The sequence below is a fragment of the Hyperolius riggenbachi genome, chromosome 2 (assembly GCF_040937935.1).
Source record: "Hyperolius riggenbachi isolate aHypRig1 chromosome 2, aHypRig1.pri, whole genome shotgun sequence".
Classification (NCBI taxonomy): Eukaryota; Metazoa; Chordata; class Amphibia; order Anura; family Hyperoliidae; genus Hyperolius; species Hyperolius riggenbachi.
In genome coordinates, this window is record NC_090647.1 from 170,169,111 (window position 1) to 170,183,437 (window position 14,327).

Consider the following 14,327-nt stretch of genomic DNA (forward strand, 5'->3'; position numbering starts at 1 on the left):
TTTGGTGAGGGCACCTTAAAAATAGCATGGGAAGGGTTTGTTTGAGAGTAAGGGTACAAAGGGGCATAGTAGCCTCCAACCCTTGACTTCTATTGATTCATGTCGTGTCATTTTCTACAACTGTATGCTGTACATAGTATAGTATGTAGTATAGATGTAACGTAGTATAGAATGAAGATAAAGACTGGTTACCATTCACCAGGAAGGTAACCAAGAGCCTGTAACGCCAAGAAGACGTACTACAGAAGAATCTGCTTTGCTAAGATGTAACGAACTGTACTGTATATTTGTTGACTGAATAAACTCCTAAACACTGAAGACGCCTGAGGAGTTCTATCTCCAATGCTGTTGCTGTGATGAGAGTTGTGTTTGCAGCTCTTACTAATGAGTTGCTGGTGCCGGAATAAAGGTGTGTTGTGTTGTTGCCAATAGCAACCAACGTATAGTTTCTTACATTAACTACACATGTGTGACTGCACATTGTATTAGTCAAGTCAGTGCATACCTTTCACTTCATCCCCCCCCCCCCCCCCAATATGGACTAAACAAAAGGCAGAGGCAGGCCACCTGGCAGGTCTGTTCGAGGTCGCGCTGTCGTGATTTTGTGTGGCCCTCGACCAAAGTACAGTGTTCAGAAGAAGGCACGTGCCATCAACCCCCTATATTGTAATGATGTAGTTGACTATTTAACACAGAACACCTCATCTTTCTCAGCTTCCGCAAGCGTGGCATATCTTCCTCCTCCTGCTCTGATTCTGGCACCCCACTTAACACTCAGTCGGCACCACCAAAGTGCCATCACCCCAGGGCTCAGCGGTGTGGAAATTTTTTTCTGTGTCTGCCTCAGATGAGAGCAATGCCATCTGTACTCTCTACCATTGAAAATTGAGCCGTGGAAAGACCAAGACCCGCGTAGGGACAACTACCTTATGAGGAAAAGCAGCACACAAAAGCAAAGCCACACACCGCAGGGGAAGATAACAGGCCGCAATTTTTTCTCAAAAAAGGCGATACCTAAACTGTATCATGATGTTGAAAGGCAAGAGGTGCAATCTCTGGCACACAGCGTTGAGTCAAGGGTCCATCTGACCACGGATGCCTGGTCTGCAAAGCACTGTCAGGGCAGGTACATTACTTATACAGCAAATGGGTCCTTACTTGGATGTTTGGTGGTGGTAGCCGGTTCTCAGGCTCCCACTCTGGACCGGAATCGAACCCTGATTCCCCGGCCATTACCCGTGGTCACTCACAATAGCAGACTTGCCCTGCATAACAGATTCTTGTTACAGGTACTACTACTGAACAGCCAGCAGAAAATGTAATTTAAACAAAAAAATAGATGTAAGCTTTAACAATGGTAGAGAAAGAACCATCGAAAGTTGATAAGGCAGCCAAACATTACCTGGTATCACTGAGAAAGAGCAATCTTGCCATGGTGCGCACCAGTCCAGCATGGCCGTCACAACACAAACAGCTGTTTGTGGTGCGTTACACAGTGAGTTTGGTGTGTCAGTGTGAAGAAGTACTCTAATTACACTACCTGATTGATGTATACACATGAGAGATGTTTTAAAGCACTTTAGGCCTGCAATTTAGCATTCAATGTAATTTCTGCCCTTAAAACGCTGCTTTGCGTCAAATCCAGATTTTTCCCCGGGACTTTTGGCGTCTATCCCACTCATCCATGCAAAAACTCAGATGTTAGACCCCTTGACACATATTTTCCATCACTTTTCTGGCCAGCATAAGTGTTTCTAGTTTTCAAAGTTTGCCTCCCCATTGAAGTCTATTGCAGTTCGCAAACCGAAAACCAGAGGTTCGGGCCATCTCTATTGGGTACTTCCGCTCCAACCTCTGCACCAATGCAAAGGGCAGATGCATGGTTACATGGTGCTGGTCATTCTATGTATTATATAGCTTGCTGAAATCCAGCAATAAAGAGAATGTCCCAAATCTGGTTGAGCAATGGCATTCGTTTTGATTTATTGGATTTTCATGGATGATGGTTAACCCTGTGTTGCCTTGTGCATTCTCTCCATATAAGTTCATGTGCTGCAGTGGCCTGTGAGGTGCTTGTTGTTCATTGTTCACATGGGAAGGCTGTGTAAGTTAGTAGTTGAGCCTGGGCAGTACTCACAATGACAATGTGCATTGACACTCCTGGGCCTTGGGGAAAAGACAAGGGTAAAATTGTTTGATAAAACATTTTTTGACAAATAACTACACATATTTGCTGAAATATTGTAATCTACTGTACTAAAGAAGATACATCTATATGGTACTTACTCATAGGCACGTTTTGCATGGCTCATTTTGGGAGTTAAAATGCCTTGGGATGTATCTGCAGTGCAAGAATTATATCCATGCTCAAATCCATTTTGTCTATATTAAAAAGGGACAATTTGTAAATGTTATAAAATGTGAAGTTATTAAAAGGAATCCTGAGAAAAATAAATAGTATAGACTTATACTTGCCTGGGGCTTCCTCTAACACCCCTTAGACAGTCTGCTTGATCGCTGTCCTCCCGGACCGCTCCATTATTCCACAATGTGGCCAAGTAAATTCTCCAGACAAGCTCAGTCTGCGCGCAGCCCCCGATCTCGCTCCCACTGCCAGGAGTGTTCTGCACAGCAAACAGCTATTGCACAGAATGCTACCAGCCACGGGAGCACAATTGGGGATGCGCACAACCAGGACTGCTTACGCACAGTGGAGAACGACTGGGAAATTTACCGGCCCACATTGCAAGACAATGGAATGGTCCAGAAGGAAGATGATCAAACAGATGGTCTACAGGGGGCTGGAGGAAGCCCAAGGTAACTATAAATGTACTGTATACCACTAATTTATCTCAGATTTCCTTTAACATGTCTGAATGGTTTCTAATGCATCCATTCCATTACTTTTGAGAAAACAACACTCAGCAGTGTACCATTCAACACAACTGACCTTCTTTAATGGTAGTTCTATAAAAGGGGATCCTAGTACTAAATCTGTTTGTCTTCTCTTGTGCTTGCAGAGACTTGCCTATGGGTAATTTTCTGAGAACTGTGCATAGCACACAGCGACACAGCACAAAGAGCCAAACTCAGCAGCAGTGAGCAAAACAAATACATAGCAAAACAGATCAAACTATTTTCCTAGTGGGTCCTCTAATAAAATACTTAATTGTCTTTTATGTTACTTTTACCATTAGACTACATCCCTCCTGTGCCACTGAATTGTAGCATTTCTATTCCTTTCAGGTATTTATGTTTCAGCTTTTGTGCTGTAATTGTTATTATTAATTAAGATTGAATAGCTCTGCAGCACTTTCACTTAGAACATAAACTGCGTACTTCTCATTTTATTGATATAGATGACAACTTGACTTTACAAAATATTTTGATAAGTGAGTTACAATGATTTGCATTGTAAGAGCCACATCATTTCCAATAACAAAGATTAATGCGTACCTAAAGGCTTTCCACATAAGATGAAGCTGACTGTACAAGTAAAATTCATGACAGATCCTGTTAAATTATATTGTCTATTTAGGGGTTTAAAATAGATGTTATTATACCTCTTTACCCTGGTCTTCTACAGTATGTGACATCTATTTTCATCCCGTGCTGAAATTAAAAGACAACTGAAGTGAGAGGTATAGTGAAGCTGCCATATTTATTTCCTTTTAAACAATACCAGTTGCCTGGCAGCCCTGCTGATCTATTTGGCTGCAATAGTGTCTGAATAATACCAGAAACAAGCATGCAGCTAATCTTGTCAGATCTGACCATAATGTCAGAAACACCTGATCTGCTGCATGCTTGTTCAGGGTCTATGGCTAAAAGTATTAGAGGCAGAGGATCAGCAGGGCTGTTGGGTAATGGGTATTGCTTAAAAGAAAAGAAATATGGCAGGCTCCATATCCCTCTCACTAAAGTTGTCCTTTAAATGGAAAGTTCACTGATATGTTTCCAAGTGTTGCAAGACAGTATTATAGCCATCGGTCAAGAGATAGAAACGTGTTTTGAGTAAGCATGGATCCATCTATTAACAGAATTAAAATTAAAACAAAACAACCTTTCCAAATACAAAGGTACCCATCAATATTACAATCTTGATTTTACCATCTTTCCAAATCTTTCTAGTAAAAAAAATACTTCAGGCAGTCCCATACATTACATGTAATATATTAGTATTAAGATCAGGGGCGTAACTAGGGGGGAGCAGCCGCTGCGGCTGCAGGGAAGCCCAGAGCTGTGGGAGGATCCCAACTAATAACCTTCCCTTCCTCCGATACTCTAGATCAGGTGTTTTTGTGGCTCCTTGTGTTATGGATGTGAAGATGCACACTTGTTTTACCACCTTGTATGATGGATCCCCCATGTTGTGAGGGTCATCAAGGGCAGGCAAGAGATGGGTGGTGACCATTAATGGGGCCCATCGCATTTTTGCTGGGGGGCCCATGTTTTGAAGTTACGGCCCTGATTAAGATTGTACAATCAAGATCATTAATGAGCATGTTTAGATTTCTTCTTCTGGCTTATAAGCCCACTATTGCAAAACAAAAAAAATGTATTAAATAAAATTGTAAAATGAAAAAATCCTGTCTCTGCATACATATAAGATGTACATTTCCCCAGAGTAAAATACATTAAAAATAACTTTTTTTGACTGTTGTCACTTACAGTAGGTAGTCAACATCTTACAGATCTGATTTTGGACTAGTCCTTCTCTTCTCTGAGGGGCTCTCAGGGTTTTCCTTATTTTCAAAAGCACTTTCTGGATGTTTGCTCACACCAGCTGCCAAAACAGTGTGCACGCAAGCTGGCAGGTGGGCCTGCATCTTTGTATAGATCTTTTTCAGAAATAAATGAAATACTAAGAATCCTCCATGAGAAGAAGAACTAGTTACAAACCTGTCAGATCTGTCCTATTTTTGCTACCTACTGTAAGTTACAGTAACATAGGAAACCACTAATTTATAGTGCAGTTTACCCTGAGAGAAATATGATTCTTAATTGTGCACATGTATTTGACATTTTTAAATTTCCACGACAGTAGTCCTTTAAAGAGGGATCCTAAAGCCTTGTACACATGCTAGATGGTTCTTGGCTGAGGAAGCTGGCCAGTGCCACCCCTGCCAAGAACCTAAGATATGGTCCACAGCCATCCCCCCCATGCACACCTTGGCCGAGCACCCTCTGCCTACTCCATGCTGCTCCATCATGTGCTTTGCCATGTGCATTGTCAGATGCCTCTCTACCACTTCATAGCAACAGAATGCCTTGCTAGCCTGGAGGCTTGCAATGCATTTGTGCAGAAATGGGGCACAAACTGTCTACCGAGGGATCTTGTCCCAATAATGACAGGAAACAGAATTTGAACGTATGTGTATGCACCTTAAAAAATGTTTTCGTGCTTAACCAACAAATAATGTTATTGATAGTGGGAAAGAACTGGCAGATATCTTATCTTCCTTCAGTCCCTATGTCACAATATGACACCCCGCTCTTCACCTATAAACGAGCCCCCGCATGCACAGGAGTTACGTTTACATCTGCTTGACTAAGGTTACCCCTAGGACTTCAGTGTGCAAAGCATAGGAACTGACGTCAGGAAGACTCGAGTACCACCAGAACTCACTGAGCTGAGATGCAGGCAAACATCATAGTCAGTAATCCAGAGATCATACACACACAGACCATACCAGCTATGTCAGGCTTGGTGGTGTATTCTCCACAGTCAGCATGCAACACATAAGCTGACGTGAAGGAGGTACACACACCAGCACAAGGAATCAGGATATCCCCAGTTTAGTGGAGGAGAAGACTGACTCCAATAGGAGATTGTGGCGCACAGAGCCGGTGCAGATCCGAACAGCCACAAACAATACTTTCGTGATAACGTCTCAGCGCAAAGTAGCGCTGAGCGCATAAACCAGAACTGAGGAGATCAGGACAGGTAGACAGAATGAACGCTTGCTTAACTAGCCTCTACTTAGTGACAGCAAGCGTCCACAACAAGACAGACTGGAATGAGGCAGCCAATGCGTTTGCAGCGATGGCGTGCCTCACAAAGACAGGACAGGATAGTCAGGAAATAGCAGGATCAAGATAGATGAACGTAACACAGACAAAAATACAATAAGTATGTTTTCCTAGCGTATTACAATTACAGCTATCAATGAAACTATTTGTAACGTCTGACTAACATATGTATATATCGGCAATGAACCGATATATGACATAAGCAGGAACACTGACTAGGACTGGAGCAATACAGGGAACAGGACTCAGAAGGATTCGCTATCTCTTCGCAGAGATGAACGCAATCCACAACGGTAACAGAACAGGATTCAGAAGGATTCGTTATCTCTTCGCAGAGATGAACGCAATCCACAAACAGAACCAGGAGCAGGATAACTAACTCAGCACGGGTGATCACGATACGCGCAAACTACCAAAACGTGCTGGAAAGCTGACTAACTGAACACAGGATATAAACAGTTCGTGTACGTATACATCAGCGACACTGATGTATCAACGTAACACGAATACAAGGAAAATAACAAACGTGCTGGTATGCATATATATTGGCAATAAACCAATATATGATGCAAGACCAGCAAAGTATCTTTAGAACAAGAAACACGATCTGGGGCTGAAGCAACAGCAAGACAGGCTTAAACTGAAGCTATGATAGCCCAAGGAGCCCTGCAGGAAGCAGATCTTTATACTGAGGTCATCCAATGGGAGCAGACATGCAGATTCCCACACAGGTGAATGATAATCAGTCACAAGCTGACAGCAGGAAAAGGCAGACAAAGCTATGCAGCTTGCATGGAAAGAGATCAGAACTGCCTGAGCTGCAGCACTACTACTGCCAGCAGTACCTGCTGCAGAAGCGATCATAACAAGCTACAAGAGATGAGACAGAAGAGTGGTCAAAACTAACAAAGGTTGGTCCAGGCAACAATCAATATAGTCAAAGTCCAGACAAGCTTCAATACAGACAGCAATCCAAAAGAGAAGTCAGAGTCCAGGCAATAGTCACAACCGAAGATCAGTAGTAATCAAAGCACACCCAGCAGCTAGTGTAACTAACGCTATCACTGGCAAAAAGTGAGAGTCAGGATCAGCTTATATACCACTGTAAACCAATCACACCAGACCACACCTCCCTGCATCCAACCAAAAACCACTTCCTGCACACCATCCATGCCTTAGCAATGAGCTAGTTAATCATCATCAGCATCTGCGACATAATGCATAGGAGGAATGAGTGATCACACACATCTGCCTCAGTGGACACCTAGGGCCTGATTCACAAAGCGGTGCAAACACTTTGCATGCCTGTGAAAAGCCCTTTATCACGCCTAAACTTAGTTTAGGCGTGATCTGAAGGTATTTGCGCGAACTCCCGTGCGCAAAGTTTTGCGCGCGCAGCACACCGCGCTACGCGCGCAGCGCACCGTGCTTCGCGCGAAGCGCCCATTAAACCCTATGGGACTTTGCGCGCGTGCGCGTTTGCTTCGCGCGAATTATAGCACAAAGCGATGATAACTTTGCTAGTGCAAAGGTTATCATGCCTAAAGTCTTTCAGGCATGATAACTGAGTTATCACCGCTTTGTGAATCAGGCCCCATGTGTGGCTTTCTGAACATTTACAGGAAACTCCGTCTTGCAGAGCCTGCCCACTGGAATTACCAGACTGTGCAGGATCTTGAAGGAAATCAGACCCTCACACTTACTTTCTGGACTGCTAGACCCATTGCAGGTGAGTTCATGACACACTGAAATTTTGTGGGTTTACATTTTTTTATTCTATTGTTTTCAATGTCTTAAATGCCAAAAAAAGGAATTTAGTTTTACTTACCTGGGGCTTCTTCCAGCCCCTAATAGTCATTAAGGTCCCCCGGGGCAGCTCCGGTCCTCTCCGGGGTCTTGCTAGTAGCCAGTAAGGATTGCCGACCCCCAATGGGTCAGTGCCTTCTGCGCATGTGTGGGTATGTGCCTGTCCTGCACAAGAATGCGCTCACATCACCGTGAGCATACTATGCCGGCACAGTAGTACTGCGTCGGTGCAGTGCACTCTCGATAAAGCGTGCGCTGAGGGACCTGAATGAATTCTATGGGCTGGCAGGAGCCCCTGGTAAATCAAACTACATTTCTTTTTTGGCCTTGTGAGTCCTTTAAGAGCATCCATTTTAGAATTGGCAGTTTGAAAGGTTTATTTATAAGTTGCCATTGGAAAGATTTTCTACATTTCCAGTCTACAGTTTTGATTCATTGGATATACAGAAAGTCTTCTGATATATCCATCAGATCTCGAAGGTTATTACTCACTGGATTTTTAGTGCACAAGCTTTGCCTCAGGTGTCAGTCAATTTATGGTGTAAATGCACATCTAAATGATCAGTTTACTTGACAGTCAAACGTTGCTTTTATACATTTCTCTAAACTCTCAATGAATTATGCTTTCAATGATTACTGTAAAATATGACTTCTAACTAATGTTAATATTCCCCCATTTTAAATGAAAAAAATTATGTTTAGGCAAAATCCTGAATCATTTCAGTTTAAGTATGGAATACTTTATTCCTTACAGAATATTTATTTCTACAGAATGCATTTCAGAATATTTATTTCTGCAGGTATTCTCCTGAGAGCTGTTTAGGCACAAGTACAAAATGAGTGACCTGATGAAAAGGAATAACAAGGTATATTATTAAGAAAACAGAGCATGAAAACAACACCTAGGTGCTTTATTGAATACAAAAATTAAAAAGACAATAAGCTCTTGCAGTGGCTCTATATACAACCCTCTTAGACAGGCGTATGTTACAGGTACGTCGCCGGTGAGTTGGGCGCAGGGTAAGCAGAAGGAGTGCTCACCCAGCTGCCGCTCTAATCCCCTATTGCGTTAAATACTATTCCCCCTGTGAGTTGTAGCAACTTGGAGGGAGAAGTAATTCGGGTTCCAACGATTGTTGGAACCTTGACTTAACCCTCATGAGACCTTCACACTATAGCATAACTGCTATAGCAGCGTCCAGCTTCTGCTTTGTTGGACAGGCCTCATCTGGAATACTGTATATGCTGGCAAAGCAGCAAGAGAATTTGTGTCCCCGCATGCTGCCGGAGACTGGGCTCGAACTGGCACACCCCTGGGCTCTATCCTAGGTACCCCCTCTGACTCTCCAACAAATCATCAGAGATAATAGTGCACCATCCATCTGTGCACCAAGAGGCGTCCTCTTCACCTCAGCTGCGACTAGTAGTCCCACAGGTCTCCTGAATTTCTCCCAAGCATAAATGGAGAGACACTTAACCACCCTGGCGTTCTGATTAAATCGCCAGGGTGGCTGCGGGAGGGTTTTTTTTAAATAAAAAAAAAACTATTTCATGCAGCCAACTGAAAGTTGGCTGCATGAAAGCCCACTAGAGGGCGCTCCGGAGGCGTTCTTCCGATCGCCTCCGGCGGCCAGAAGTAACACGGAAGGCCGCAATAAGCGGCCTTCCGTGTTTCGCTTACCTCGTCGCCATGGCGACGAGCAGAGTGACGTCATGGACGTCAGCCGACGTCCTGACGTCAGCCGCCTCCGATCCAGCCCTTAGCGCTGGCCGGAACTGTTTGTTCCGGCTACGCTGGGCTCGGGCGGCTGGGGGGACCCTCTTTCGCCGCTGCACGCGGCGGATCGCCGCGCTGCAGCGGCGATCAGGCAGCACACGCGGCTGGCAAAGTGCCGGCTGCGTGTGCTGCTTTTTATTTCATTAAAATCGGCCCAGCAGGGCCTGAGCGGCAGCCTCTGGCGGTGTTGGACGAGCTGAGCTCGTCCAGACCGCTCAGCAGGTTAAAGGGAACCTAAACTGAGAGGGATATGGATGTTTCCTTTTAAACAATACCAGTTGCCTAGCAGTCCTGCTGATCTCTTTGGCTGTAGTAGTGGCTGAAACGCACACCTGAAACAAGCATCCAGCTAATCCAGTCTGACTTCAGTCAGAGCACCTGACCTGCATGCTTTATAAGGGTCTGTGGCTAATAGTACTAGGGACACAGGATCAGCAGGAGAGTCAGGCAACTGGTATTATTTTAAAAGGAAACGTCCATATCCTTCTCAGTTTAGGTTCCCTTTAACCCTCCTAGCGGTATGGACAGAAATGTCCGTTCAAAAAAAACATGCTGTGAACAGTATAAACATGCATACACATCAATACTCTCCTGCACTGTATACTAGACCCTTGCTTGACACATTTTGGCAAGTTACAGGAAAAAAAAAGTTTTAAAAATAAATTTTATCACTGTTTGCACAGAAATCCTGGGGAAATTGAACGCTGGGAAGGTTAAGAGATAATGGCCTCAATTCACTAAGCTTTATCGAACACTTTATCGAACGTTTGATAATTTACATCATGAGTAAAATCTAATTTTGAATTCACTAAGGTGTTATAGATTTATCAAATGTTTTATTGATAAAATGTTCAATAAAACTATAACACCTTAGTTAATTGAAAATTCGATTTTACTCATGAGGTAAATTATCAAACGTTCGATAAAGTGTTCGACAACGTTCGATAAAGCTTAGTGAATTGAGGCCAATGTGATGGTAAAACTGGTAAAACACATACACACACTTCATCAGGTGACAGCCCCTTTCAATTTTCAGTTAGCAATATTGAATTGTGAGAGACTGAGAGCAACCCTTGGCTGATGATTGCATTATCCAGATTACTATTTCCTTCAGTGTTTAATGAAAACAAAGTGTTTTAAAAAACACTTCACCACTGAGGGGTTTTACCCCTTGAACACCAGAGCAATTTTCACCTTTCAGCGCTCCTTCCATTCATTCATCTATAACTTTATTATTACTTATCGCAATGAAATGAACTATATCTTGTTTTTTTGCCACCAATTAGGCTTTCTTAAGGTGGGACATTATGCCAAGAATTATTTTATTCTGAATGTGTTTTAATGGGAAAATAGGAAAAAATGTGGGAAAAAAATATTATTTTTCAGTTTTCGGCCATTATAGTTTTTAAATAATGCATGCTACTGTAATTAAAACCCATGAAATGTATTTGCCCATTTGTCCCGGTTATAAAACCGTTTAAATTATGTCCCTATCACAATGTTTGGCGACAATATTTTATTTCGAAATAAAGGTGCATTTTTTTCAGTTTTGCATCCATACCTAATTACAAGCCCGCAGTTTATAAAGTAACAGTGTTATGCCCTCTTGACATAAATATTTAAAAAGTTCAGACCCTAAGGTAACTATTTATGTTTTTTTTAATTGTATTTTTTTTTTAATTACAAAAAAACAAATTGGGGAATGTGGGAGGTAATGAGTTAATTTATTGTGTAAATGTAATGTGTTTGTATATGTAAAATGCTTTAGGGTGTAGTTTTACTATTTGGCCACAAGATGGCCACAGTGTGTTTGTTTACATGCGACCTGTAAGCGTCCGCAAGGACGCTTACAGGAAGCAGTAGGAGGCTGAGAAGATCACAATGATCGCGCTGTTTCTATCAGAAGCAGCGGATCATTGCGGGGGCTTAGATCAAAGAACGGGAATGGATTTTCCCATTCATTGATCTCCAGCGAGCGGGCGGCGGCGTGCACGAGTGGTGGGAGTGCAGACAGCGGCGGTAGCGCGGAAGGTATGGATTTCTCCGTCCCTGGCTTTGTTAGGGGGGAAAAAAGGGACGGAGAAATTCGTACCGCGGGTCGTTAAGTGGTTAAACACTTCCCCCACCCCTACAGTATATCTACATCCTCTGTGACCTCATCAAAGCCACAAGGACATAGGTATAGTTTGCCCTTGTCACCAGCTGTGCATGAACAGGCACACTCCCGTTTGCACCCCCCTGGCACTTTCAGCTGCAGTACTGATTGGTGAAAGGGAACATGTTCCCTTTAAGCCAATTAGAGAAACCCCCACAGATGAACGATCACTGCAGTAGCCAACTGCAGTGATCGTTCATCCCCCCCCCCCTCCCCCATGCCAGATCATTAAAAAAAAAAGTAGCTGGCACCTGGCAGCCTGTCTCACCTCGCCTGATTCCTGTGACCATACTGCAGCCAAATTGCCCTGGTCCATAAGTGGAAAAGAAGGTTTGGATGCAAAGTAGTTAAATTATAAATTACGGGTGGCTTGACTGCAACTGCCTGCTACTGCAATGCATTATGGTCAAAATCAGTAGGCTTGGTCTATGGCAAGGTAAAATATGAGTGACTTGGAAAGTTCAGCCAATCTGGAAACTCACAGTATGTTTTCTGGGATTGGGGTGGAAACAGCAATGCCCTGAGGAAACTGATGCAGATACAGGGAGAACATGCAGACTGTGTACTAGCCAGAAATAAACCCTGGATCACAAACTGCAGTCTCTCAGCCACATCATTTAGGCATATTCCTTATACTATATGGCTTCAAAAGATATTCATACTAGTGCAGTGGCTGCCTGATTATCAGGGTGGAATAAATGATAGCTTGGGAAAGGATGGATTTGCAGCTGATCAATTGTTATGACAAAAAGTAAAAATTAAAAATGATTCCTCACATTGATTTTCTGTATTATACAGCGCTTTGCCTTCGTTGATGTCGTTTTACTTTACAGAAGTAAAATAAACAATTTAATTCACTTTGTGTCAAGTTTTAAGCTCTGATACTGCAGATGCTACGCCTATCAATTTCAACTGCTGTGCTACTATCTAACCTTCAACTATGCACAGACATTCCTTTTAATAGCTAAATACATGACATGAAAATATTCTGTATAAATAAGTAGCAGTAAGTCGTTCGCACTGCTAAAGAGAAAAAAAAATGAGCAGGAAGGAAGCACCTCTGACAAAGCAGCAGATTGACTGTTCTGCCACGTCGGAGACAGTTATCTCGTAAAATAATGAGACCTTACTAGAAGTGTTTTCAAAAATCACTTACAAATCTTTATACTTTTCAGCAAATATTAGAGACTTCCACTATTAACTCTTGCTTTCTGTCTTAGTGAAGGAGAGTAGACCTAAACTTTTAATTGACAAATTATTGAACAATCAGGAACATTTTTTTAGACCAACTTTGTACTTAGTGCCCACTCCATATGTCCAATATAGGTCAGTTAACTACAATAGAAACAGATGCATTGTAATCAATGGTTTCCATTTTGCAATTGTTTTTATGGAAAGTTGTCAGTTTACATAACACATTCACTTAAAAGAACAGTTGACAGCTGCTTAAAATCCCAATTTATCTTTTGATGTTATAACTGAATCTTACAAAAAAGCAATTATAAATGAAATATGCAATACAAATAAATTAGTAAAAACATTTGATCACAGATGGCCAGTGTCTCACACTACTCCTCCCCCCTTTCTATGGTCAGTGGAAACAGACTCTTTGTAGGTCACATGGAGCAGTGATACAGTTCATGTCATGCGGAAGGGGAATATGCCTAAGGCCTGGTACCCACTGACAGTGCTTGTAGATTACCTACCAGCAATCGGCAGAGCACTGCAACAGTGGAACCCCTATGGGGGTTTCCACTTGCAGCATTGTGCTCATGGATTGGTTGCAAATACCGTACGCAGCATTTTGGGAACAATGCCAGAGGGAACATATTGACTGTATACAAGACCAAATAGCGATCGCTCTGGGAATCATGGAAAAATCGCAGACTTCCATGATTTAGGAAATCACCAGTGCTTTGCAATTCAGTGCTGCCTTATGGTGTGTACAGTCCTTTGTAAAAGTTTTGAGACTGTCAAAAATATTAGTTTTCCCAAAGTTTGCTGCTAAACTGCTTTTAGATCTTTGAATTGAATGACTGTGGCGCTTTGTAACAATAGTGTGGGCTGCAGAGAGAGCTATGGGGTTTGCTCAATACCTCATCGATTTAAGGACATAAAAATTGAATGCCTCGCTGTGCCTCAATGACAATACATTTGATGATTCAATAAAAATTTATTATAAAATTAATTGGTCAGAGTGATAACTAATGATATAGAAATGTCTCCCAAGCTATTACTGAGATCAGCTGACCTCACCACACTGCATACCTTCATGCACACTGCTCCATTCACAACCTGGATTGGTTAAATCCCCCCCCCCACAAAAAGCCAGCTGCTGCCACCCGTGATCGTGTAGGGAGATTCCACCCCAATTGTGTCCGGTAACAGGCTGCAAGCTCGTCCTTTAAATGTGGCAGCGTGGTTTACACCCCAAAAAATTCAGTGCAAACAAAATAGTTAAAAACATAGAATGTAAAAGGATTCCGATAATCTCTTGTGTTATAATTCATAGCATTCATATGCTCCGCACACAGCGTATTAAAGCATATTGTGGGT